Genomic DNA, 27,626 nt, shown 5'->3' with positions numbered 1-27,626 from the left:
AGGATAGGTGTTAGCTCTTCTCTAAACGTTTGATAGAATTCACCTGTGAAGCCATCTGGTCCTGGGCTTTTGTTTGTTGGAAGGTTTTTAATCACAGTTTCAAGTTCAGTGCTTGTGATTGGTCTGTTCATATTTTCTATTTCTTCCTGATTCAGTCTTGGCAGGTTGTGCATTTCTAAGAATTTGTCCATTTCTTCCAGATTGTCCATTTTATTGGCATAGAGTTGCTTGTAGTAATCTCTCATGTTGTTTTTATTTCTGCAGTGTCAGTTGTTACTTCTCCTTTTTCATTTCTAATTCTATTGATTTGAGTCTTCTCCCTTTTTTTCTTGATGAGTCTGGCTAGTGGTTTATCTATTTTGTTTATCTTCTCAAAGAACCAGCTTTTAGTTTTATTGATCTTTGCTATTGTTTCCTTCATTTCTTTTTCATTTATTTCTGATCTGATTTTTATGATTTCTTTCCTTCTGCTAGCTTTGGGGTTTTTTTGTTCTTCTTTCTCTAATTGCTTGAGGTGCAAGGTTAGGCTGTTTATTCGAGATGTTTCCTGCTTCTTAAGGTGGGCTTGTATTGCTATAAACTTCCCCCTTAGAACTGCTTTTGCTGCATCCCATAGGTTTTGGGTCGTTGTGTCTCCATTGTCATTTGTTTCTAGGTATTTTTTTATTTCCTCTTTGATTTCTTCAGTGATCACTTCATTATTAAGTAGTGTATTGTTTAGCCTCCATGTGTTTGTATTTTTTACAGATCTTTTCCTGTAATTGATATCTAGTCTCATGGTGTTGTGGTCGGAAAAGATACTTGATACAATTTCAGTTTTCTTAAATTTACCAAGGCTTGATTTGTGACCCAAGATATGATCTATTGCTGGAAGATTTTTGATCAGAGTCTCAGTTTCATTAGTTGTGGTGGGTCTGATCATATTTTCTATTTCTTCTTGGTTCAGTCTTGGAAGGTTGTGCTTTTCTAAGTATTTGTCCATTTCTTCTATGTTGTCCTTTTATTGTCATGTAGTTGCTTTTAGTAGTCTCTCTTTTTTATTTTTTATTATTTTGTATTTATGTGGTGTCCATTGTAACTTCTCCTTTTTCATTTCTAATTTTATTGATGAGTGCTCTACCTTTTCTTCTTGATGAGTCTGTCTAAAGGTTTATCATTTTGTTGAGCTTCTCAAGGAACGAGCTTTTAGTTTTATTGATCTTTTCTATTATTTTCTTCATTACTGTTTTATTTATTTCTGCTCTGATCTTTATGATGTGTTTCCTTCTGCTAACTTTGGGTTTTGTTTGTTCTTTCTCTAGTTGCTTTAGGTGTAATGCTAGGTTGTTTGAGATTTTTCTTGTTTCCTGAGGTAGGATTGTATTGCTATAAACTTCCCTCTTAGAACTGCTTTTGTTGCATTCCATTGGTTTTGGGTCATCGTGCTTTCATTTTCAATTGTTTCTAGGTATTTTTTGATTTCTACTTTGATTTCTTCAGTGATCTCTTGCCTATTTAGTAGCGTATTGTTTCGCCTCCATACGTTTGCATTTTTTACAGTTTTTTCCTATAACTGATTTCCAATCACATAGTATTGTGATCAGAAAAGATGCTTGATGCAATTTCAATTTTCTTAAATTTATTGATGCTTGATTTGTGATGCAAGATGTGGAGAATATTCCTCAAGCACTTGAGAAGAAAGCTTATTCTGCTGCTTTTGGGTGGAATGTCCTATAAATATGACTTAAGTCTCTGGTCTATCATGTCATTTAAAGCTTGTGTTTCCTTATTAATTTTCTGTCTGGATGATCTCTCTATTTGTGTAAGTGGGTTGTTAAAATCCCCACTATTATTATGTTACTGTTTATTTCTCCTTTTATGGATGGTAGAAGTTGTCTTATGTACTGAGGTGCTCCTATGTTGGTACATATATATTCACAATTGTTTTATCTTCTTCTTGGATTGACCCCTTGATCATTATGTAGTGTCCTTCCTTGTCTCTTGTAATAGTCCTTATTTTAAAGTCTATCTTGTCTGATATGAGTATTGCTGCTCCAGCTTTCTTTTGATTCCAATTTGCATGGAATAATTTTTTCCATCCCCTCACTTTCAGTGTGTATGTGTCCCTAGTTCTGAAGTGGTTCTCTTGTAGGCAGCATATATACGTGTCTTGTTTTTATATTCATTCAGCTAGTCTGTGTGTTTTGGTTGGAGCATTTATTTCATTTACATTTAAGGTAATTATAGATATGTATGTTCTTATTACTATTTTCTTAATTGTTTGGGGTTTGTTTTTGTAGGTCTTCCTTTTTCTTTTCTTGTGTTTCTCATCTAGGGAAATTCCTTTAACATTTGTTGTAAGGTTTGTTTGGTTGTGCAGAATTCTCTTAGCTTTTGCTGATCTGTAAAACTTTGATTTCTTCATCAAATCTGAATGAGATCTTTTCAGCACTGTAAATATATCCTGCCACGCCCTTTTGGTCTGCAGAGTTTCTCCTGAAAAATCAGCTGATAACCTTATGGGGATTCTTTTGTAGGTTATTTGTTGCTTTCCTTTCTGCTTTTAATATTTTTCTTTGTATTTGATTTTTGTTAGTTTGTTTAATGTGTCTTGGTGTTTTTCTCCCTGGGTTTACCCTGTATGACACTCTATGCTTCCTGGAATTGATTGACTATTTTCTTTCCCATGTTAGGGAAGTTTTCAACTATAATCTCTTCAAATATCTTCTCAGAACCTTTCATTTTCTCTTCTTCTATGACCCCTACTATTTGAATATTGGTGTGTTTAATGTTGTCTCAGAGGTCTTTGTGACAGTCCTCAATTCTTTTTATTCTTTTTCCTTTATTCTGCTCCTTGGCATTTTTTTCCACTATTCTATCTTCCAGCCCACTTACCCATTCTTTTACTTCAGTTATTCTGCTATTGATTCTTTCTCTTATATTTTTCATTTCAGTTATTGTGTTGTTCATCACTTATTGTTTATTCTTTATTTTTCTAGGTCCTTGTTAAACATTTCTTGAATCTTCTTGATCTGTACATCCATTTTATTTCTGAGATCTTAGATCATCTTTACTACCATTACTCTGAATTCTTTTTCAGATAGATTGCCTATTTTCTCAATTTATTTAGCCTTTAGAGATTTTACCTTGCTCCTTCATCTGCAACATATTTCTCTGTCATTTCATTTTGTATAAAGTACTGTGTTTATTGTCTTCTTTCCACAGGCTGCAGGGTAGTAGTTCTTCTTGCTTCTGCTGTCTGGCTCCTGGTGAGTGCAGTAGGTCGAGGGGCTTGTGTAGGCTTCCTGGTGGGAGGGCCTTGTGCTTACACTCTGGTGGGTGGAGTTGAGTCTTTTCCCACTGTACAACAGGGCCTCATCTGGTGGTGTGTTTTGGAGTGTTTGTGACCTTAGTATGACTTTAAGCAGCATGTCTACTGATGGGTGGAGCTGTGTTCCTGTCTTGCTTGTTGTTTAGCATGAGGTATCTAGCACTGAAGCCTGTTGGCAGTTGTGTGTGGCTAGGCCTTGGTGTTGATATGGATACTTCCAGGAGTGCACATGCCAATTAGTATCTCCTGGACATGGGAACTCTCTGCTGGTACAGTGTCCTGGTCTCTATGCTCTCACCAGAGGCCCAGGTCTGACCCCTGCCCAGGGACCAAAAGGGCACAAGCCACACAGTTTGGCCTGAGAAAAAAGAAAAGAAAAGGATAAAAACAGACAAACAAAACCCAAGACAAATAGCAAAAACAACAGCAAGCAATCAGCAGCAAGAACAACACAGCACACACTTACACCACACCCACACACACAGAAAAAAAAAGAAAACAAACAAAAATGTGAAGAAAACATAAAATCTACACATAAAAACAATGAAAGAAAAGAAATAAACAAGGAACAGAAACAAGAAAAATACACAAAGCAACAAACAAGTAAAGTAAAAATGGAAAAATAAAAATTATATATATTTAAAAAGATAATAAAGTAAAAATAAATGAAAAATAAAAAAATAATAAAAGCAACAACACCAACAACTAAGTAAAATGAAACAAACAAGAAAAGAATAATTGTAATACGAATATTTTCCCAGGGCATCCTCTGTCCATGTCCTTGCTCCCATAGTGAGCCAGAACCAATCACTGCCTCCCTGGAGGCCTTCCAGTACTCTAGGTAGATCTCTGTATCTGCTGTGGGTGCAGTGGAGTCAGTTCAGACTCTGACCTGGCCCCGTTCCCACATGTACTTGTTCCCTGAGTCCAGTGCTGGGAAAGCTAGACTGGTCTCAATTGTTGAAACACTTGTTGTCTATTCAGGTATTCCACAGACACAGTATTTACCCAGCCAATCTCAGGGATTTAATCCACAGCTTGTTCAGATTCACAGAAAGATTTCTGTTCCTCTTCCTTAGTCACACCACGCGTGAGGCTCAGCTTTGGTTTTAACCCCACCTCTGAATGTGCAGTGCACTCAGGCATCTGTTCCTTGCACAGGTGAGAGGGAGCAAAAGCAGCAGCTGCTTGAGGCACATTCACTCACTCATGTTTGGGCAGTGACACTACAGCCACAATTGGAGTGTCTGCAAGTTGCCTGTGGCAGGGGGACTGGCAGGCAGTTGGAACAGATGGTGGTGCACTCGCTCTTGTGGGCTTCCCTCCCAGTGTCCATGGAGGCCAGAACTGGCCTATGGGCAAGGTGGCAGTCCCGTTCCTTGAGTGTCTCTCAACAATAGTACCTCAATTTTCAGGCAGACCATGCTTTCTCTAGGGGCATTCTTCGACGTGTATTCCCTCACTCCCATCCCCTCTGCTATATCCACGCAGCCAACAGCATTCTTCTCCCTGATCCATTCTCCCAACCCCATGTTTCAGCACTCAGCCCCCACCAGCATAAGTGAGCTCCCATCCCAGGCAGGTGTGCCCACGGCTGATTCCCAAGGAAGCTTTGGGATACGTAGCACTCAGGCCCCCAGAGCCCTCATGGGTGGAGGAGACCTCAGCCCAAAGGAGGAGTGGGGCAGCTTAGATGAGGGCTCCTCCCCATGCCCACAGAGACTGAAGAAGCTACTTGTTAGGGAAATGGGTTATAATGGTGGTTCTTCCCCTTTCATACCACTCAACGATGCCTTGTTTTATGGTATCTCAGGATTTTTCCACAGACTTTCCCAGTTGTGGAGCTCCTTACTCCTATCCCTTCAGGCTGTGTTTTCACAGCCAACAGCTGTCTCCTCCCAGGGTCCATGCTCCAAACCCCACTTTCCAACACCCAACCCCCTTTCACAACAAGTGACTTATGATTCAGGCTGGAATGTGCAGAGCTGTGGTGTAGAACATGCATGCAGTTCTTACTTTGTCCTGCCTTCCATAGACCATCTGCTGCATTCTCATTTGATCCCCCAAAGGTCTTTTTCTGTCCCAGCTGATTTCCCCACTATGAGGGAGTTTATCTGGGTGTGGGGACCTCCCTTTACCTTCAGCATCCTGCCAGGGTAACCCTTTTTTGATTCCACTTTTATGTATTTTTTCGTCTTTCATTATTTTAGATGTCCAAAGTCTTCCACTGATGTTCAGCAGGCGCTCTGTGGGAATTTTTTTATTTGTAGATGAATTCTTGATATATTTGTCAGGAGTGACGAATTCCACATCCTCCTATTCTGCCACCTTCTGTTCAAAACCCGTTGGTGTATTATTTAAGACGTGGAACACTAATGTTTCTATAGGCTTCTGTGAGCCTTCCTCAATGCAGTAACATATCTGAGAATAGAATCAAAGGCTGTTTCAATCCACATAGAAGGAATAAGTTCCCAAGGTATTCAGAGGACCCATTTACAAAGTGACCCCCTAGGTATTTTCCTGGCAGTATTGTTTTGGTAATAGGAAATGATGACTGGGTTGGATAGAGTTAGTGATTATTATCTGATACTTGTAAGCCCAGAATAGTTATATTTCTATGTGCTGTTGAGGTTAGCTAAGTATGCCTAAGGTCAATGGAAAAAAAGTCTTTCAGAATGCATAGTTAAGCAGGATACTCATATTAGGAATGTAGTGGATTTCTTCTTTCTATGTGATCTAATTACTATCCAATGTGTTCTTTCCTTTGGTAGAAAGAGACACTAGAAGTGTGAGGTATGTTGTGTATAGTTTAAGAGAAGTTTAGTCCTGCACTTTCCAGAGGTAATTGAAGAATTGCTTGGTCTATGTACCAAAGGAGAATAAACGTGAGGGTCTTTCAGACTCTCTGGAAAGGCTTGTTTTGTACTGTGTAAATGTATGTGTTTTTTACACACTGGATGAAAGAGACTTTATGTAGTGTTCTATCAGTATAGGGAAATTATTCCCCAAAAAGTTATGAAAAAATTGAAAGACTTGAGATACCTTCATGCTTACACTTTCACAGGATTTCTTTAATGCTGCACTAAAGTCTGTGCTCTCAAGGTGAACGTCTGTGAAAACTATTCAGAAGACATGAAAGGACCTGAATGCCATATATTAACACATAGGATTTCTTTTCATGAGACTCTTAGATAAAAGAAATTTGATGTCCAGTGTTCTTTCATCATAGACAACTTACCCAACTGGCTGAAGCAGGTAGTGTGTTATTCAAAAGACCTGTACCCCTGTTGTCTGTACTGGATTCTTTAAGCCTTTCCTCAATGCATTTACTTAACCAAGAATAGAATCAAAGGGCTTTTCACCCCTCATAGAACAAAGAAGTACCTGGAGTATTCAGAGAACCACTTGACAAAGCTACACTTGAGAGAAGTTTTCCTGGCAGTGTTCTTGCAGCAATAAGAAATTGTACCCAGGCTTGATACAGTGACTGATTATTATCTGATACTTGTAAGCCTAGTGTTGTGAGACTTATAGTTAACTGAGTGGGCCTAAGGACAATGGAATAAAAGCCGTTCAGAAGGCATAGTTAAACAGGATTCTTGTATAAGTAATGTAGTGGTCTGCTTCTTGCGATGCAAACTCAGTACTGGTCACTGTGTTCTTTTACTGAGTGGAAGAGGAACAGGAAGTGTGATGTATGGAGTGTATAGTTTAAGAGAACCTTAATACTACACTTTGTGGAAGTATCTGAAGCTATTCTTAGGCGTATGTTCCAAAGGTGAATAGGAACATACAACTTTCAAACTGCCTGGAAGGGATTGATCCCCATAGTGTAATGTGTAATATTTTTCAGAAGTTAGCAGTACAAATCTTTTTTGCAGAGTGTTCTCTCAGTATATGAAATATGTACCCAAAAGTGTCAGCCTATACTCAAAGAGTTGAGAGTCTTGCACACCTACAAATGCTAACGTTTATTTTTTTAATTAGTTTAATTTAATTTTTTATACAGCAGGTTCTTATTAGTTATCCATTTTATGCATATTAGTGTATATATATATAAATCCCAATATCCCAATTCATCCCACCACCACCACCCCCCACTTTCCATCCTTGGTGTTCATACGTTCTCTACATCTGTGTCTCTATTTCTGCCTTGCAAACTGGTTGTTCTGTACCATTTTTCTAGATTCCACATATATGCATTAATATACGATATTTGTTTTTCTCTTTCTGACTTACTTCACTCTGTATGACAGTCTCTAGGTACATCCAAGTCTCTGTAAATGACCCAATTTTGTTCCTTTATATATCTGAATAATATTCTATTTTATATATGTACCACATCTTCTTTATCCATTCATCTGTCGATGGGCATTTAGTTTGCCACCACAAACTGGCTATTGTAAATAGTGCTGCAATGAACATTGGGGTACATGTGTCTTTTTGATTTATGGTTTTTCTCTGGGTATATGCCCAGTAGTGGGATTGCTGGGTCATAAATTCTATTTTTAGTGTTTTAAGGAACCTCCATACTGTTTTTTATAGTGGCTGTACCAATCTACATTCCCACCAACAGTGCAAGAGGGTTCCCTTTTCTCCACACCCTCTTCAGCATTTTTGTTTGTAGATTTTCTGATGATGCCCATTTTAACTGGTATGAGGTGATACCTCATTGTAGTTTTGCTTTGCATTTATTTAATAATTAGAGATGTTGAGCATATTTCATGTGCCTCTTGGCTATCTGTATGTCTTCTTTGGAGAAATGTCTATTTAAGTCTTCTGCCAATTTTTTGATTGAGTTGTTTGATTTTTAAATATTGAGCTCTTTATATATTTGGAGAGTAATCCTTTGTCCATTGATTCGTTTGCAAATATTTTTTTCCCATTCTGAGGGTTGTTATTTCGTCTTGTTTATAGTTTCCTTTGTTGTGCAAAAGCTTTTAAGTTTCATTAGGTATCATTTGTTTATTTTTGGTTTTGTTTTTATTTCCATTACTCTAGAAGGTGGGACAAAAAAGATCTTGTGGTTTATGTCAAAGAATGCTCTTCCTATGTTTTCCTCTAGGAGTTTTATAGTGTCCAGAAACCCACAGCAAACATTATTCTTAATGGTGAAAAACTGAAAACATTTCCTCTAAGATCACGAACAAGACAAGGATGTCCACTCTCACCACTATTATTCAACAGAGTTTTGGAAGTCCTAGTCTCAGCCATCAGAGAAGAAAAAGAAATAAAAGGAATACAAAATGGAAAAGAAGTAAAACTGTCACTGCTTGCAGATGACATGATACTATACATAGAAAACCCTAAATATGCCACCAGAAAACTACTAGAACTAATCAGTGAATTTGGTAAAGTTGCAGGATACAAAATTAATGCACAGAAATCTCTCACATTCCTATACAGTAACAATGAATGATCAGAAAGAGAAATTAAGGAAACAGTCCCATTCACCATTGCAACATAAAGAATAAAATACCTAGGAATAACCCTACCTACAGACGTAAAAGACTTGTACTCAGAAAACTATAAAACACTGATGAAAGAAATCAAAGATGACACAAACAGTTGGAGAGATATACCATGTTCTTGGATTGGAAGAATCGATATTGTGAAAATAACTATTCTACTCAAATCAATCTACAGATTCAGTGCAATCTCTATCAAATTACCAATGGCATTTTTTTACAGAACTAGAACAAAAAATCTTAAAATTTGTATGGAGATGCAAAAGGCCCCAAATAGATAAAGTAAAGTCCCCAAATAAACAAAGCAATCTTGAGGGAAAAAACAGAGGTGAAGGAATCAGACTCCCTGACTTCAGCTTATACTACAAAGCTACAGTAATCAAGACAATATGGTACTGGCACAAAAACAGAAATATAGATCAATGGAACAGGATAGAAATCCCAGAGATAAACCCACACATCTATGGTCAACTAATCTATGACAAAGGAGGCAAGGATATACAATGGAGAAAAGACAGTCTCTTCACTAAGCGGTGCTGGGAAAACTGGACAGCTACCTGTAAAAAATGAAATTAGAACACTCTCTAACACTGTACACAAAAATAAACTCAAAATGGATTAAAGACCTAAATGCAAATTCTAAGGTTTCTTGAAAACTTCATTTAAGCTCTGTGCTCTCAAGGCAATATCAGTGAAAACTGTCCTAAAGTCATGGAGGGACCTGTTTCTCATATACCAAATATATGTACTTTTTAAATCTTGAAGAAAGAAATTTGATGCACAGTGTTCTTTCAGTATTGTGAACTTAACCCAGTTTCATGAAACAGGTCATATGTTATATAAAATACGTGTAATTCTATGGTTTCTATAGTCTCTTTGAGACCTTCCTCAATGCAGTTACCTAATGAGAATAGAATCAAAGGCCTTTTCAACCCACATAGTAGGTAAAATTTCCCTCAATATTCAGAGGACCTTATACAAAGCTAATCCCAAGTAGATTTTCTGCCAGTGTTCTTTCAATAATAGGAAAAATTACCTATGTTTGATACATTTAGCAATTTTTTTTTCTGATATGTGTAAACCTAGCATTGCTGTATTCCTATATGTTGTTGAAGTTAACTGAGTGTGCTTAAGTACAATCGAAGAAAAACCTTTCAGAAGGCATAGTTAAGCAGGATTCTCTTCTAAGGAATGTAGCAGACTGCTTCTTTCTGTGTGAACTAAGTACTATGCACTATGTTCTTTCATTTCATGAAAGATATACTAGAAGTGTGATATATGTAGTGTGTACTTTTAAAGAACTTTAATGTAGCTCTTTCTAGAGGTAATTTAAACTGCACTTAGGTTTATGTTCCAAATGTGAATAGTAGTGAGGATATTTCAAACTCTCTAGTTAAGCTTGTTTCCCATAGTGGAAATATATGTATTTTTCACAAGCTAGTTGAAAGAAATTTTATGCAGTGTTCTCCCAGTACATATAACTTGTACCCAAAAGCATAAGCATGTACTGAAAGACTTGAGAGACCTGAATAGCTATACTTCCTAAGTTTTACTTTAAAGCTGCTCTAAGTTCTGCACTCTCAAGATGTATATCGGTGAAAACAGTTCAGAAGACATGGAAGGACGTGCTTCCCAAATATTTTTTTTTTACAAGCTAAATGAAAGAAATTATGTATTGTTTTCTTCAGTATAGAAAACTTACCCAAACTGGCTGAAGCAGGTCCTGACTATTTAACAGACAAATAAAAGTCTAAGTTCTTTGAGTTTTTCCTCAACACAGTTACTTGGTAATAGAATCCAGTGCCTTTTCTACCCACATGGAACAAAGAAGTTCCCACAATATTCAGAGGTTATTTTTACAAAGCTACCTCCAAGTTGTTTTCTTGGCAATGTTCTTTCAATAATACGAATTATAGTTAGTTTTGATATATTTAATATTTCTTTTTGATACTTGTAAGCCTAGCTTTTCTATATTCCTGAGTGATGAAGTTAACTAAGTGTGCTTATGGAAGAAAAGCCTTTCAGAAGGCATAGTTAAACAGTATTATCAAATAAGGAACATGCTTCTTGCAAAGTGAACTAAGCATTCTATTATTGCAATGAGTGGAAGAGATATTAGGAGTGTGATGTATGTAGTGTACAGTTTAAGAGAAAGTTAATAGTACTCTTTGTAGAGGTAGTTTAAGGTACGCTTAGGTCTATGTTCCAAAGGCAAATAGAATTGAGAGCCTTTCAGACTGGAAAGACATATTTCCCAGAGTTTAAATATGTCTGTGTTTCACTATCCAAGTGAAAGAAAACTTATGCAGTGTTCTTTCAGTATATGGAAATTGCACCCAAAAGTTTGCGCATGAACTGAAATACTTGAGACCTGCACACCTACACTTTCTAAGGTTTACTTTAAAGCTGCACTAAGGTCTGTGCTCTCAAAGTGAACATCAGTGAAAATTGTTCAGAAGGCATGGAAGCACATCTTCTCGTATACTAGATATATGTGTTTTTTACAATCTAGATGAAATAAATTTGATGCACAGTCTTCTTTCAGTATAAGGAACTTACGCCAAATGGCTGAAGCTGATAGAGTATTATTTAAAAAACATGTAACGCTAGTGTTTCTATAGGCTTATTTGAGCATTTTCTCCATTCAGGCTTCTAACTGAAAATAGAAGTAAAGACATTTTCAACCTGCGTAAAATGGAGAATTTCACATAGTAACCAGAAAACCTTTTCATACAACCATCCACAAGAATTTTTCTTGGCAGTCTTCTTTCAGTGAAAGGAAATCATACCCAAGTTTGATACACTTAGTGATTTATTTTTCTACATATTGTTGAGACTAAGTGTATTTTAGGTGATTGGAGTGGAAGCTTTTCAGAAGCTAAGGTTAAACAGATTTCTCCTATAATGAATATAGAGGATTTCTTCTTGTTATAAACAAGTTTGATAAAAATCAAATTTGTCAGTCTTACAGTACTTGATTCCAGTACTTAATATAAAGCTACAATAATTGAGATAGTGTGGTATTGATGTCGTAACTCACAAATAATTTAAATTGACATATGATCTAAAAATAGATCCATGTATATATAACCAATTAATTTTTCAACAATGGTGTCAGGTTTATTCATGAAAAAGCATAATTTTTGTAACACAATGCTGGTTGTGAATATCTATATAAAAATAAATGAACTTAGATCCTTATTTCACTCATATAAAAATATAACTCAAAATAGGTCTGAGACATAAGTTAAAGCTATGTCGATAAAATTTCCAGAAGAAACAAAGTAGAATCTCTTTGCAACTTTAGGTTGTACAAAGATTAGATACAACAACAAAAGCATGACCCATAAAAGGATAAAAAGTGATTAATTGGACTTCCTCAAAATTTAATAGAAAAGTTTGCTTTTCAAAATACATTATTAAGAAAATTAATAGATATATCTCCGACTGGTAAATTATTGGCAACAATATATATGATGAAAGAGTTATATCCAAGAATATGTATAAAACAACTCTAACACTTAATAAGGCAGACAATCCAATTTAAAACTGCACAAAGTCAGCAATAAAAAATAATGAAATTTTGTCTTTTGTGACAACATGGATGACCTGGAAGTTATTATGCTTACTGAAATAACTCAGACAGAAAATGACAAACATGTCTACTTATATGTGGAATCTAAAAATTAAAACAAATAAATATAACAAAACAGAGGGCTGAAGGTTGGGAGGACAAAATAAGTGTTGGGCTTAGGTAGTACAAAATACTAGATATGAAATAAATGTTACAAGAATATAATATACAGCACAGGGAATATAACTAATATTTTATAATAAATTAATATGGAGTATAACTTATAAACTATTAAAGCACTATGTTATATACCTGAAACTAACATTATATTGTAAGACAACTATACTTGAATTAAAACAATGCACAAAAGTTTGGACAATTCACCAAAAATATATGAAATGGCAAATAAACATATGAAAAGATGCTTAGCATAAATATTAATTTTAAAATGTAATGAGATACAATTATACATGTATTAGATGGACTCACACTTAAAACGATGACCATAAAATGTGTTGGCAGGGAGAGGAATAAACTAGTACTCTGATAGACTCTTGATGGGAACGTAAAATATTGCAGTCACTTTAAGAAACAGTTTAGCAGATTTTTAAATGTTAAATATAACTTCTATATAACCTAGCATTTCCACTCCTAGGTATATATCATGATAATGTGATTATCATATCTTCAAGTACAAGGAATTTATTTTATTGAGCACACCAGCTACTTAACTCTGAAACTGCTCACTGTTTTCACACAAGGTCAGGCTTTCCATGAGTTACTTCCAGCCAATAATTGATCATTAAAATGTTACTGACACAAGCCCATTCCTAAGGGGTACAGAAATCCTTTAAGAGTAGAGTTTGGCTTGAGGGCCTCTGTCTTGCCAAATTTTCCTTGGATATATGGGGCAGCCTAACACTTTCACCTAATCTTCCTTTCTTCTCTCCTTCACTTGAGGTTAGACTTGCATTGAATTCTAACAATCTCTCCCAGGCTCTTCAACACCCTGTCGAAAATAGTTCGACAACTATTTTCCCTAATAGTTGTAATGAATAATGCATACTAAATCCTGTCTTGGTTTTGGTTTCTCAGAGGACCTAACCAAATATGAGATTATTGTATTCTCTTACACAGTCAATGCACATTAAAGTTTACCATAACTTTATACTTTCTCTTGCTCTTCTTTCCTAAACTTCTGAGCTTCCATCTTGTATCACTTAATTTCCTCCTATAAAATACCTATTAATATTATACTTTGTCTACTAGAGACAAATTATATCAGTTTATGTTTGTCTGAAAATATATTTATGTACCTCAATTTTTTGCTCTAATAAATATGTCATTGTTAGGGCTTATGATTCAGTATTTTCTTGTCTTAGGGATTGTACAACTACTAGATTCTATCTGATGGCATGTTGTGATATTCCTTTCTCAGAAGCATAGATACCTTTTTAAATGATATTCTAGTTTATAACTGTCATGGATGGATGAATCAAAATAGTTGAATTTGGTACAAGTTCAGTGCTATTTTCCTTAAGAATTAATTCATCTTTCTTCACTTAAGGTATTAAAATAGTAACACCTGGCCTAAAGCAAAACCTACAGAAATTTTTTTTTCATCCACATAGTTTCAGATTTTAACAAATGGATCTTTGTTCAAAATATCAATATTTATGGAGAAGGGAGTACACACAGATCCCATCTTGTAATAGAAGCCAAATGGCACACCTTTGATCGTGTTTAGCAAGTGACTACAGACCTAGAAAACCCTAACCAAATTTTCTATTCACAAAATATTAGTGAACATGAAGCTTTATTTATTCTTTTAAAGTCAGAGTTCAGCATGAATGTGGTACAGTTCTTCCACATTAATTTTTTTTAACATAAACCACCTCTCTCTTCAGAGTAATCTTAACTTTTAATATTGAAAATTTTGTTTCTGAGAATGGTCATCATTCTAAAACTGCATGTTGTTCAGCTTCATATTTTCTTCCAGGACTTGAAAGAGTTTATCTTCTTGAAATCTAGTTTTCAGTGTTTCTATTGAGGAATCACTGTTATTTTTCTCAATGCTCCTTTGAAGGATATGTGTTTTTTCTTCAGTTCTTTAAAATTTTTTTCTTCTTGTGTTTAATTTTCAAAATACATGAGATCTTGTGTGTCTTAGGATGTATTCTCTTGAAGCAAAACTTGAGGGAGTGATTCTTGTGGAGCTTACTGTGGAAGTGTTCTCAAGAAAAGTATAGTGAGCAAAGCAAGGTGGGGGATATGATAAAAAGCTAATTAAAAATGTGATATCAGCTGAAATTAAGTTTCGACCTGATGTTCCAGGAAGCTCTGCAGTATGAATTGCCCTATTGAATTAGACCTACCTAAGGAAAGAATTTGAAGTCCAGCCTTTCCTATCCCTTTTACCTTCGTTAGTAATTGCATGAGAGTCTGTACTTGGGAACAGGTTAATCTCCTGAGTGAGGTGGCTCTCTTTTGTCTAAGAGCAATTATCTGAAATGGGTAGTTTCCAGCAAATGGCAAATACTACTCACAGTAGTGTGTAAATCTTTGTGTTGGCCTGTTTACTGTGATCTAGTTGTGACATATAACAGAAACTACAATGTGCTTAGTTGTGGTATTTTCTGTTTTGGTCCAGATTGGAGTTCTTAGTGTTTTTGTGTTTGTATCTTAGAGTCTATCATGAGTTTCGGATGTTCTTAGCCATTTATTTACTTTCTTCATTGGTTCAGATTTATTTTCTCAATTGTAATTCTGGGACTTCAATTACATGCTTATTATAATTTTCACTATGTCTGTAATATCACTTACATCATTTTATCTAATTAAAATTATTTTACCATTAGTATAAATATTTAACTCTGACCGAGTTTTATATTTAATTATTCTGTTTGCATGTATTTCTAATTTGCTATTGTACTCAGGCATTTAGTACTTAAATTTATGTTTTTGTATTTTAGGCACTAGAATTTCCTTTTGCATAATTTCCATTTATAAGTTCCATTTCTGCTGAAATTTTCTACCTTGCTTTTAATTCCTTGAATTTATTAATGAAAAATATTACAAAGTTCACATAGGATAATTCCATTATTTGGAAGTGTTGTGTATGTATCTATAGTTTTGGTTTTCTTTTTGTTTTTCCTTTTTCTCTCTGTTTTCACTCATCTAGTTTTCTTATAATTGCTTGTTTTTTTTTTTTTTTTTTTTTTTTTGATGGAGTACAAGTCATTACATTTTGGGAAAATTAGAGATAATTTGAGACTGAACAATTTTATCTTGCTCCAGAAGAAATTTAGTTTTGCTTCTAGTGATCAATCTAGTGGCATGAGCAATTCTAGATAAAATTTAGTCAGTAGTAAATTGATAAGATTTGAAGATGAGTTTCAGTCTCTGTGAGACATGGTTTATTTCCCATTCATCATTACATATAAGGTGTAGAATTTTGAAGTATAGACTAAAAGTCTATAAGACTAGAGTCTAGTTCAATTTTTGTTTTACCAGCTATGTGAGTCTGCATAAATCTATTCTCATGTCACTTCATCTTAGGTATTACTTGTGTTTCAAGAGAAGCACATTCCAAATGTTGACTCACCTCTCTGAACATAGTTTCTCTACCAGATAAGAGCTTAGCCCCACAAGTCCTCCTTATCGTCCTTGGTAGTTTTCAAAGGGACTTAAAGACATTAGTGAATATTTTATCTAGGTTTTCTGGTTGTTCTAAGTGGATAATGTTAGTCTGAAAGTAGTACTTGCTGAAGAGCAGTACTCTATAGAATCATTCTGATATAGGAAGTGGCCCTTGCTATATGTGGTTCATCTTCATATTTGGCAACCCTGCACAGTGTGGTATCCTCTTTGAGAAATAACCATAGCAATAGAAATGATTTTGATCCCTAGCAGGAAATTATGGATACTCAAATGCTACTACATGGTATTCTGATGGTAATTTCCATTACCCAGTGGCAGTGTATTGGAAGTGGTCCTGTCTTAGACCCTTGGTAACAATAAAGAGGTCAGAATCAAAAATCTGTATTCCTATATTAATATACTTCATTTACAATTATGACTGACAAACTTAAGGCATTTTTTTTACTATTCAAGGAGCCTGTTTTTATAAAGAAAAGTTACATTCTTGGGAATCATTGATAAGTATTATCTATGTAATTTTAAACTACAGTGAGCTTTCTTTTTACAAAGTATAAGAAGCAAAAGTCATTATCATATTTCAACTTATACCTTGTAGGATTTTTTATTTCCTTGTCTAGTTAAATGCGTCTGAGGTATATCTGCTGAGGATTCTACAAGAAAATAAAGAACGAATTCTATAGAACTACACAGATTGTTGGAAAGACAATACCTGTATATTTCCTGTGTGACAAAAATTATCTTAAGTAAGAAACATTGGCACATGAGGTCCTAAAATCAAAGTAAAATGTCTTGAAATTTTCTTTATGAAGCAGATTTTTCTAGATTTTTAGTTTCACTGAAAGTAATTTATTGAAAAAAATAGTTTTTCAATTTTCTCATAAAGCAAAATCATTAATTTGCTTACCTAACATCATGGGCAGAGATAAAAATATGTTAGTGCTTTCTTGCTCATATCCATAAATGTTAAAGTTTACTTGAGTAACTGTACTCTGGATTCTTTATAAAGACATTTGAAGTTAGATCTCTGCAGCTTGTTTATTATTATTATAATTTAATGATTGACCTATCCTGATTTCAGGCAAATGTTAATTTCGAGAGATGTTGATAATCTGAAAAATAGGTCATGGTTGGTTTATTTGACATTAAAACATAATATTAAGGCACAAGACATTAGAATATATTTAATATCATTTAACCACATCATGCAATTTAAGAGAACAGTCATTATAAGCTAAATTAGAGAGTGATCATTGTAAGATAATTGAAGAAAATAATTTATATTATTTTTATATTACTACATATGGGAATAAAAATTAGCAGAAATACAGCAATTCAGCTTGGATTTGGCTACATTCTGCTATCTCCTTTATTTCTCCATTGCTGAAAATGGCTAGAATTTAATCAGTTTTCAAAAATTTACCAACTGTACTTTTTAATCTCTGTTTTTATTTATGTTTCCTATACTCTTAAAACCGCTTAAAATGTATTCAACTGAAAAATGCTTTGCTTTTAAGCATTTGCTTATTATGTGCAAATGTATGAAAATGCTTATAAATATTTGCTACCTTTCAGAAAGTAGTATGGTAGTTTTGATAAATGCTGAATTGAAGGACACAGAAGAAAAACGAGATGGTATTATTGCTTGAAACATCACTCTGAGGTAGTTAATTGTACTAACTCATAGATAAAATTAACTAAGTTGTTGATTGGATATATAACATGCCCTATGTTACATAGATATTAATTAAGAGAAATTTAATGAAATCAGGGTCTGTATGATTTAAATTTCAAGGCATGAGAGAGGAGCATAAGGAAAAGTTAAGCTTGGAAGAAATGAATGAATGCCAGAATTGAGATAATATTTTGAATATTTATTTTCATAGAAAAAAGTGAATCTACATCTATATGGCAAAATACCAGAGAAATGTATAACCTTTAAAACAGGCTTTAGATTATAATCACCAGAGGAAAAATAAAAAGTAAAAATAGCTGTGAAAACATCCAAACAATTCATTCACTATAGTCAAATATCTGGATATTTCAAAATAGTTAGAAAATTGATTGGATTTCTTAGTTATCAACCAACACAAAGACAGCAGTTAATGTTGACTCATTTGAGCCTTGTATTATTGAAATTGAAGTTTACTTAATATCATTTTGTGTTATCAACAAAGACTAACATGTTAAAGTTAAGTCAGCTAATTTGTGTATTCAGCCTATTCTCAACTTGTCCTTGACCCACTCAAAATGTGTTCACAGACACACACACACACACACACACACACACACACACGAATACAAATTCTCACAGGTATACTTTTAAAATTTCATCCTGACACTTGAATTTGCAGAAACAGCCACTGAATATTTCACCCACTACACATAGGGAGCTTCTTGAAATTAGAAGTAATATTGTACTTATCACATTCAAAAATATATGTGTGCATATATAATAAATAATACATAAAATTACATATACAAATATATAATTTTTCATAGTCCAGTAAGAGGGATATTTTAAAACACATATATGACTGTATTAGTTCTATATATAAACACTTTGACTTGTGTATTTAAGAGTAACAATAATGTGTAGTCTTAGTATAGTCCAAAAGGCTGCCTCCTGTGTTTCATCTTGAGCCAGTCCCTACCTCAATCATTCTGTAGCTACTCATTCCTAGCATTGCATCTACAATGGCCCTCTTTCTTATTTTCAAACATATTACACTAAAAGTTTTTAGAAATGCTTTACCCTCAGTTTTGAATGCATCTTTTACTCCCTAAATTTGACCTTTATTTTCTTTGGACTAAGAAAATAATTCCTGATCAGACTCCTCCCTCTCCTAGATCCAGTTTCTCTCCTACTGCATCCTTGTACTTCACTTTTGTACTAAGTATTATGATTACTATCAATAAAAATCATCACTTATTTGTTTAGTATGTATCCCAGTCACCAACAGTATTAGATCTGAGACCATGACTGTATTGTTCATTACCATATTCCCAGGACCAAAAACATTGACAGGTTTATTCATATTAGAAATGCAGTAAATATTTAATAATGTAATGTGTTCCTTAGCATTTACTAAGCATCATATTTATTGAATAAATGAGAAACCTGAAAACAATGGCTCAGACTAAAAAATGTAAGTCAATCATTAATTGATTAATTAATTATTATTACAAGTGCAAAAATGATTTTAAAAATATTTAAAAAATAAAAAGAATTGCCATTCTCATGGAATAAAAAATGTGTGAAATCCTCCTTTGTGATCCAGAAAATTTAAGCTAATAAACTATAGATAAGGCAAAGAGCCCTAAGGATTCCCACCTGAGAAGTTAAGCCAAATACAAATCAACAATAATAAAAAATAAATACATAGGTAAAGAATAGACACAACATGAGTTAAATCAGAAAAAAACAAAAACAGGAATAATAGAAGCCTGAAGATTTTACATACTATAATTTTCTGTCTGAAAACCAGAAAATAAAATAAAAATGAAAAAAAAGAAACCCACAAAATATTATAAATAAATATAAGAAATTATCAAAAACCAAGAATATTTGAAGGGGAAAACATAATTTTTAGACATGAAAATTGAATTATTGAAACAAAACTGACTGGATAAATAAAATAGATAGAAGAAGAAAGAATCAGTCAACTACATGATAATCTGAAGAAGTTTCTCAGAAGTAAGTTAGAGAGACAATTAAATAATTATGAGAAAACTTAACAGACATGTAGAGCAGAATGAGAAGACATAATGTATGTAATAGGAATAGAAGTCCTAAGATGAGAAAATATAAACAATAGAAGAAAGGCAATATTTGAAAATATAATGGCTTAGATTTTTCAGGATTGTCAATAGATTTCAATGTGTGTATTTGGAAACCACTATAAATGAACAGAAAGCTATATAAAAGGATATCAACTACATATACTCTAATAAAACTTCAGAGCATCAAATACACACAAAAAAAACTTTAAAGAGCCAGAATTGAAATATACATTATTTTCATAAGGAAAAAAATTTGATCTCAGTAGACTGTTTATTTAAAAATATAGAAGACAGAGGATAGTGGAAAATTCTGTGGGAGAAAATAATCCCCAAACCAATATTTTGCTTTCAGCTAAATTATAATTCAAGAAAATTTTAAAAGGTAGCTTTAGGCTAATCACAAGAGACCTTTAGTAAAAAAAATATATAAATGCCACCCAAAAAAGAGAATACACATGCTTTAAAAATAAATATGGAGCATGAAAAGTAACAGTGGGGAAAAAGCTCTAGAAAAAGTTTAGAAAGTTAACAACATAATCTCATAACACATATTTAATAAATTTGGTCTCAATAATATAAAGCTAATATTCAAGATTATCCAAACATTCAGAAAGCCACAAACTTTTAAAATCATATGTTTAAGAAATTAAATTAAATTTACATAATATTTAGAAACAACTGTTCATCTAAGAAGAATAAAAAATTTACTAACCATTTAGAATACAAAATTTTGAAAGAGTAGACAAAATCTCTCTCACCAAAAGACAACAGAATGAGTGACTTTACAATACAAATTCTACCAAAGCTTCAAAGAAGTGATGATTTGTAATTTTACTCAATATATTCTGGTGACAAAAAAAAAAAAAAAAAGATTGAAAGGTATATTATATATATGTATTAAGTGTCTAGTGTAAATTTAGTTACCAAAGTACTAGAACAGGCACATAAAAATATTAACTATAAGCAAGCCAAATATAGTAATTTATGAAAATAGAGGGCTTTTTAGCAAAAAAAATTATCATTATTTTTTCACTATATTATGAATAATATAGTGAATAAATTAAATTAAACAACAAAATTAATATACTTTTAATAGTGAGTAAAAACTTTGCTATAATTTAACCAATATTTATCACTTACAACAAACAAAATGAACAACTCTAACCTGAAACAGATGTGAACATCTCTTACTGAGAAGGACATGGAACATTTGTGTACAATTATTTCTTTAAAATTGTATATATGAGATTAATCCTTTGTCTGCTGCTTTGTTTGCAAATATTTTCTCCTAGTCATGGAGCTGACTTTTTGTCTTCTTTATGGTTTCCTTTACTATACAAAAGTTTTTAAGTTTCATTAGGTCCCATTTGTTTATTTTTGTTTTTATTTTCATTACTCTAGGAGGTGGGTCAAAAAAGATCTTGCTGTAATTTATGTCAAAGAATATTCTTCCTATGTTTTTCTCTAAGAGTTTTATAGTTTTCGGTCTTACATTTATGTCTTTAATCCATTTTGAGTTTCTTTTTGTGCATGGTGTTAGGAAGTGTTCTAATTTAATTCTTTTACATGTAGTTGTCCAGTTTTCCCAGCACAACTTATTGAAGAGGCTATCTTTTCACCATTGTATATTCTTGTCTGCTTTATCATAGATTAGGTGACCATAAAGGCAAGCATTTATCTCTGGGCTTTCTATACTGTTCCATTGATCTATATTTTTTTTGTGTGTCATTACCATACTGAATTGATTATTGTAGCTTTGTAGTATAGTCTGAAGTTGGGAAGCCTGATTCCTCCAGCTCTGTTTTTCTCTATCAAGATTGCCTTGGCTATTCAGGGTCTTTTGTAAATGAAGCAACAGAAAAAGGATTAATCTCCAAAGTATACAAACAGCTCATTGAACTCAAGATATAAAAAAAAAAAAAAAGTCAAAAAAATGGGTGAAAGACCTAAATAGACATTTCTCTGAAGAAGACATACAGATGGTCAAGGGACACATGAAAAGATGCTCAACATCACTAATTATTAGAGAAATGCAAATCAAAGCTACAGTGAGTTATCACCTCACACCGGTCAGAATGACCATCATCAAAAAATCTACAAACAATAAGGGCTGGAGAGGGTGTGGAGAAAAGGGAACCCTCCTGCACTGTTGGTAGGAATGTAAATTGATACAGTCACTATGGAAAACAGTATGGAGGTTCCTTAAAAAACTAAAAATAGAACTACCATATGATCCAGCAATCCCACTACTGGGTATATACCCTGAGAAAACCATAATTCAAAACAACATATGTGCTCCAATGTCCATTGCAGCACTATTTACAATAGCCAGGACATGGAAACAACCTAAATGTTCAACAACAGATGAATGGATAAAGAAGATGTGGTACATATATACAATGGAATATGACTCAGCTATAACAAAGAACGAAATTGGGTCATTTGTAGAGATGTGGATGGACTTAGAGTCTGTCATACAGAGTGAAGTAAGTTAGAAAGGGAAAAACATATATTGTATATTAATGCATATGTGTGGAATCTAGAAAAATGGTACAGATTAACCTATTTCTGGAGCACAAATGGAGACATAGACATAGAGAACAGACATGTGTGCACAGAATGGAAAATGGAGAGTGGAACAAACTGGGAGATTAGGATTGACATATATACAGTACCAAGTGTAAAATAGATAGCTAGTGCAAACCTGCTATATAGCACAGGGAACTCAGCTTAGTCCTCTCTGATGACCTAGATTTGTGGGATGGGGGGCTGGGAGGAAGGTCCAGGAGGGAGGGGATATATGTATACATATAGCTGATTCACTTTGTTGTACAGCAGAAACTAGAAAATATTTAAAGAAATAATAGCTGAAAACTTCCCTTACATGAGAAAGGAAACACTAACTCAAGTTCAGGAGGCACAGAGTCCCATACAGGATAAATCCAAGGAGGAACACACTGAGACACATAGTAATCAAATTGACAAAAATTAAAGACAAAGAGAAAATATTAAAAGCAACAAGCGAATCAAGAAACAATATACAAGGGAATCCCCATATGGTTTTCATCTGATCTGTCTGCAGAAACACTGCAGGAGAGAAGGAGTAACACAATATATTTGAAGTCATATAGGGAAGAACCTACAACCAAGAATAATACACCCAGCATGGCTCTTGTTCAGATTAAACAGATAAATAAAAAGCTTTATAGACAAGCAAAAGGTAAGAGAATCAGCACTAACAAAACAGCATTACAATAAATTCTAAAGGAACTTCTTTAGGCAGAAAAGAAAAGCCCTCACCAAGGAACAAGAAAATTGTGAATGGGAAAACTCATCAGTAAAGGCAAACATATAGTTAAAGTAGGAAATCATCCACACAAAAATATGATATCAACACCAACCATCATGAGAGGAGTAGTGTATAAATTCAGGATATTGGAAATATATTTGAAATAAAATGACCAGCAACTTAAAACAATAACACACACACACACACACACACACACACACACACACACACACACCCCACATATACACACATACAGGCACAATTATACATATATACATATGAAAGTAGGATATATGAAAAACACATGGTAACCACAAAGCAAAAATCCACCAATAGATACATACATTAAAATAAAAAAGCAATCCAAACACAACACTAAAGATAGACATCAAATCATGAGATACATCAAATTATTTGATTTGTCATCAAATCATGACATCAAACAGATAGACAAGAAAAAAGATCTACAAAAACAAATCCAAAACAATTAAGAAAATGGCAATAAGAACATACATATTGACACTTACCTTAAATGTAAATGGGTTAAATATCCCAACCAAAGGGCATAGACTAGCTGAATGGAAAAAAAAAAGAAAAAGAAAAAGACCCATATATATGCTGTTTACAAGAGACTCACTTCAGATATAGGGACACACACAAACTGAAAGTGAGGCAATGGAAAAAGCTATTACATGCCAATGGAAATCAAAAGAAAGGTGGAGTAGCAATACACATATCAGACAAATAGACTTTAAGGGCAGTCAAGAGACAAAGAAGGACACTAGGGGGCTTCCCTGGTGGCGCAGTGGTTGAGAGTCCGCCTGCCAATGAAGGGGACACGGGTTCGTGCCCCGGTCTGGGAGGATCCCACATGCCGCGGAGCGGCTGGGCCCGTGAGCCATGGCCGCTGAGCCTGCGCGTCCGGAGCCTGTGCTCCGCAACGGGAGAGGCCACAACAGTGAGAGGCCCGCATACCGCAAAAAAAAAAAAAAAGAAGGACACTACATAATGATCAAGGGATCAATCCAAGAAGAAGAGATAACAATTGTAAATATATATGTACCCAACATAGGAGCACCCCTATATATAAGGCAAATGTTAACAGCCAACGAAGAAAGAATTGACAGTAACACAATAATAGTGGGGGACTTTATCACCCCACTTTCATTAATGGACAAATCACCCAGAAAGAATATCAATATGGAAACACAGGCCTAAAATGACACATTAGACCAGATGAAATTAATTGATTTTTATAGAGCATTCCATCTAAAAGCAGCAGAATACACATTCTTCTCAAGTGCACATGCAACAGTCTCCAGGATAGATAACACACTGAGCCACTAAGAAAACCTCATTAAACTTAAGAAAATTGAAATCATATCAACTATCTTTTCCAACCACAACACTATGAGATTAGAAATCAGCTACAAGGAAAAAAACTAGAAAAGATACAAACACATGGAAGCTAAATAATATGCTTCTAAGCAACCAATGGATCACTGAAGAAATCAAAGAGGAAATCAAAAACTACCTAGAGACAAATGAAAATGAAATCACAACAATCCAAAACCTATGGGACACAGCAAAAAATAGTTCTAAGAGGTAAGTTTATAGCAGTGACTCTTACCTGAGGAAACAAACAAATAAAAAATCATAAATAAACAGCCTAACCTTACAATTAAAGCAACTAGGTAAAGAAGAACAGACAAAACTGAAAGTTAGTAAAAGAGAAATCATAAATATCAGAGCAGAAACAAATGAAATAGAAACAAAGTAAACAATAGAAAAGATCAACGAAACAAAAATCTGGTTCTTTGAAAAGATAAACAAAATTGATAAAACTTTAACCAGACTCATCAAAAAAAAAAGAGAGAGAGAGAGAGAGAGAGAGGGCCCAGATTAATAAAATTATAAATTAAAAATAAGTTAAAACTGACACCACAGAAATAAAATGGGTCATAAGAGATGCTACAAGCAACTAAATGCCAATAAAATGAACAACCTAGAAGAAATGGACACACTCTTCCAAGACTGAACAAGGAAGAAATACAAAATATGAAAAAAAAAGAACTATCTGTGTAAGACTATCCAAAAAAAAATGCAGAGGAAGGAATACTCCGAAACTCATTTTATGAGGCTAGAGTAATCAAAACAGTATATTACAAAGCTATAGTATTCAAAACAAAGACAGACATATGGATCAATGTAAGAGGATAGAAAACCCAGAAATAAACCCATACACCTATGGTCAATTAATCTAAGACAAAGGAGACAAGAATATACAATGGAAGAAAGACAGCCTCTTCAATAAGTGCTGCTGGGAAAACTGGACAGCCACATGTAAAAGAATGAAATTATACCATTCTCTGATGCCATATACAAAAATAAACTCAAAATGGATTAAAAACCTAAATGTAGGACTGACATTATAAAACTTTTGGAGGAAAACATAGGCAGAACATTCTCTGAGATAAATCACAACAAGATCTTTTCTGAGTCTTCTAGAGTAATGGAAGTTAAAACAAAAACAAACAAATTGGACCTAATTAAACTCAAAAGATTTTGTACAGCAAAGTGAAAATACAGCACCTGAAATGGGAGAAAATATTTTCAAGTGATGTAGCTGACAAGGGATTAATCTCTAAAATTTACAAATAGCACTTGCAGCTCAATAGCAAACAAAACACAATAAAAATATTGGCAGAAGACCTAAATAGACATTTGTCCAAAGAAGGTGTCCAGATGGCCAAGAGACACATGAAAAAATGCCCAACATCAATAATTATAAGAGAAGTGCAAATCAAACTACAATGAGATATCACCTCACACTGCTTAGAATGGCTATCATAAAAAAATGTATACAAAAAATAAATTCTGGAGAGGGTGTGGTGAAAAGAGAACCGAACCCTCTTATACTTGGTGGGAATGTAAATTGGTAAAGCCACTATGGAGAACAGCATGAAGGTTCCTAACAAAATTAAAAATAGAACTACTAAATGATCCATCAATCCCACTTGTAGTCATATAGCCAGAGGAAACCATAATTGGAAAAGATACATGCACCCCAATGTTCATTGCAGCAGTATTTCAAATCACCAAGACATGGAAGCAACGTAAATGTCCATCGACAGATGAATGGATAAAGAATATGTGGTACATATGTACAATGAAATATTACTCAGCCATAAAAAAGAACGAAATAATGCCATTTGCAGTGACATGGATGGACCTAGAGATTATTATACTAAGTGAAGGAAGTCAGACAAAGACAAATATCATATGATATCACTTATATGTGGAATCTAAAAAAAAAAAAAAGGATACAAATGAACTTACTTCCAAAACAGAAACAGACTTACAGACTTTGAAAGCATCCTTATGGTTACCAATGGGTAAAGGTTGGGGAGGGATAAGTTAGGAGTTTAGGATTAACAGATACACGCTACAATCCATATAATAGATAATCAACAAGAACCTGCTGTATAGCACAGGGAACTCTCTTCAATATTTTTTTAATAACCTATATGGGAAAAGAATCTGAAATATGTATATGTATATGTATGACTGAATCACCTGAAACTAACACAGCATTGTAAATGAGCTACACTCCAATATAAAATACAACTTAAAGAGAAAATAAAATATTCCATATTGTTATCAATTAAAATTAAATATTAGAGATTAGTAAACAAAGAATCCCTTTGTTTAGCTAGCAGGTTGGCATGGAGGCATTTCACAAATTATGGGGATATATTCTGTTTAGTTTTTAAATCCTTGATTATTGTACAATTAAAGATGACTTTCCAATTCTCAAATATTGTATCCTAAAATATCTCTAGCCAAGTTGGCAGGAAAGTATTGAGTCCTGACATTCTCTATAAAACTATTTAATTTCTGGGGTGTGGAGATTGTACTCTGATTTTTAAACAGGATTCCAAGTTGATTTTTCTGTCAACAGCTCAGCAAAAATACCCAGACCAAAGTCGAGGAAACATTAATCGAAAGAAGAGTAAAAGCAACTGCAGCACTTCAAAAGTGTATGTAAAAATTTCACTCAGATAATCACTAAAATAAAACATTTATCTATCAAAAGTTGGAAGCATAGAAATGTTTAAGCATGGCAACAATAAAATTACACAATACCTAACACATAGTTGGCTCTCAATAAATGTCTGTTAAATGAATGTCTGATAAATTAAAAAATAAATAATATGCCTGAATGAGACAACACTGAATCAGATTAAAAATATTTTAGTATATAATTACAATGCATAATATAATATATAAAGTGTATGAAGTCTAGACTGCATTTACAGGACACAGACTAAACAATATTTGCCTTAATATTAGTTAAATCATTCATTAATTTAACAGAAGCTAAACTCATTCAACACTGAAAAGAGTCACACTTCCTACAACTTTTCAGTAATGCACAGATATATTCTTTAGGTACACTTCTTTTCCTATAAAAATCTCATTCCTTCCTAGAGAAATGGAAACTGGGACCCTGTAGCAAAATTTTCATTTTGTTGATGCAACATA

Source organism: Phocoena sinus, chromosome 18 (assembly GCF_008692025.1).
Source record: "Phocoena sinus isolate mPhoSin1 chromosome 18, mPhoSin1.pri, whole genome shotgun sequence".
Classification (NCBI taxonomy): Eukaryota; Metazoa; Chordata; class Mammalia; order Artiodactyla; family Phocoenidae; genus Phocoena; species Phocoena sinus.
The sequence above is the reverse complement of the archived record's forward strand: the minus strand, read 5'-3'. Positions refer to the sequence as shown.